Below are 2685 nucleotides of genomic sequence, written 5' to 3'. Positions count from 1 at the left end.
CCAAAGGTTCAGAACTGAAGTATATAACATAAAACAAAAAGTACTAGAGGGAAAACCCAACCAAAATAAAGAAAATAGAAACACAAGGACAAGGAAACAACGGAAACACTAAGCTACCAGATAGCAAAAGATAAAATGGCTATAAGAAGACCTCATATTTCAATAATCACCATAAATGTAAATGGACTGAACTCACCAATAAAAAGATACAAAGTTGTAGATTGGATCAAAAAATAAAACCCAACCATATGTTGCCTCCAGGAGAAACATCTCAGCTCCAAAGGCAAATATAGATTCAAAGTGAAAGAGTGGAAAATGATATTTCAAGCAAATGTTATTCAGAGAAAAGCAAGAGTAGCACTACTAATATCAGGAGAAATAGACTTCAAAATAAAAATGGTAAAGAAAGATACTGAGAGAAACTTCATAATGATAAAGGGAATCATATACCAAGAAGATATAACACTTATTACTATCTATGCTCCCAAAAAAGAGAGCCCTGAAATATATAAAGCAATTACAAACAGAACTAAAGAAAGAAACAGACCAAAACACTTCATAGTACGGGACATAAGTACTGCACTGTCAGATATGGACAGATCACCCAAACAGAAAAACAATAAGGAAATAACGTCCTTAAATGATACATTAGACCAACTGGACATAATTGACATTTACAGAGCCTTTCATCCCAAAACAGCTGCTTATACATTCTTCTCTAGTGCACATGGAACATTCTTAAGGATTGACCACATACTAGGACACAGAGATAGCCACAACAAATATAAGAGGGTTGAAATCATACCAACCATATTCTCTGATCATAATGCTTTGAAATTAGAGATCAACTATAAAAAGAAAGGAGAAAGAACCACATATACATGTAGGTTAAACAAAATACTACTGAAGAATAAGTAGGTCAGAGAAAAAATAAAAAGTGAGAACAAGAAATACATAGAAACGAATGATAATGATAGTACAGCATATCAAAACTTTTGGGACATGGCAAAAGTGGTCATAAGAGGTAAGTTCAAATCATTACAGCCCTATTTCTAAAAAAAAAAAAAAAACAAGCCTCCAAAAAAACCTAACACTTCATCTTAAAAAAAACTAGAAAACAAAGAACAAATGAAGCCTAAAGTCAACAGAAGGAAAGAAATAATCAAAATTAGAGCAGAATTAAATGAAATTGAAAACAAAAGAATAGAAAAAATAAATGCAACATAGTTCTGGAAATTACGAATGATATCGCAGAAATAAAAAGAATCATACAAGAACACTATGAAAAAGTATATAACACCAAATTTAATAACCTGGAAGAAATGGACTAGCACTTAGAAAAATACAGCCTTGCTAGACTGAATCAAGAACTGGAAAATCTACATAGACCGATCAGTAGTATAGAAATTGAAACAATCATCAAAAGCCTACCAAAAAGTAAAAGTTCAGGATCAGATAGCTTTGCCAGTGAACTCTATCAAACACTTAAAGAAGATTTAATACCTACTCTCCTCAGTCTCTTTCAAAAAATCAAATAGGAGACAATACTCTCCAACTCATTTTATGAGGCTAATGTTACCCTGATACCAAAACCTGACACAGATAACATAAAAAAGAAAACTACAGACAAATATCTCTCATGAACACAGATGCAAAAATCCTAAGTAAGATCCTAGCGAACCAAATACAGCAACATATTAAAAAGGTTATACACCACGATCAAGTGACAGTCATCTCAGGGGCACAGGGGTGATTCAACAAATGCAAATCGATTAATGTCATACACCACATAAACAATTGAAAAAATAACAATCATATGATCATATCAGAAGATGCAAAAAAGCCTTTGACAAAATACAGCATCTATTTATCATCAAAACACTTAACAAAACTGGTATAGAAGGAAAGAACCTTAACAAAATAAAGGCCATCTATGACAAACCCTCAGCCAACATTATACTTAATGGTGAAAAACTAAAAATCTTCCCTCGAAGACCAAGAACAAGGCAAGGCTGTCCACTATCGCCACTGTTATTCAATATAACATTGGAGATCCTAGTGAATGCAATCAAGCAAGAGGAAGATAAAAAGGCATCCAAATAGGAAACAAAGAAATCAAACTCTATTTGCAGATGACATGATTCTCAATATAGAAAACCCTAAAGACTCCACAAGAACACTACTTGAAACAATAAGCAAATACAGTAATGTTTCTGGATACAAAATCAATGTTCAAAAATCCATAGCATTCCTATACTCTAGTAATGAAGTGTCAAAAAAAGAAATTTGAAAAAATAATTTCTTTTGCAATTGCAACAAAAAGAATAAAATACCTAGGAATAAATTTAACAAAATGTGAAGGACCTGTATAATGAAAACTACAAGACCCTATTAAAAGAAATTGAAGAACATACAAAGACATGGAGAGATATTCCGTGTTCTTGGATTGGAAGAATCAACATAGTTAAAATGACCATAATACCTAAAGCATTATACAGATTTAATGCAATCCCCATCAAAATCCCATTGGCATTTTTTAAAGAAATGAAACAAAAAAATCGTAAGATTTGTATGGAAGCACAAAAGACCCCGAATTGCCAAAGCCATCCTGAGAATAAAGAATGAAGCTGGAGGCATCACTCTGCCTGACTTCGAATTATACTACAAAGCTTCAGTAATCAAAAT

This window comes from Pteropus vampyrus, unplaced genomic scaffold (genome assembly GCF_000151845.1).
Source record: "Pteropus vampyrus isolate Shadow unplaced genomic scaffold, Pvam_2.0 Scaffold472, whole genome shotgun sequence".
In the NCBI taxonomy this organism is placed as follows: domain Eukaryota; kingdom Metazoa; phylum Chordata; class Mammalia; order Chiroptera; family Pteropodidae; genus Pteropus; species Pteropus vampyrus.
This window is presented reverse-complemented; position numbering follows the sequence as displayed.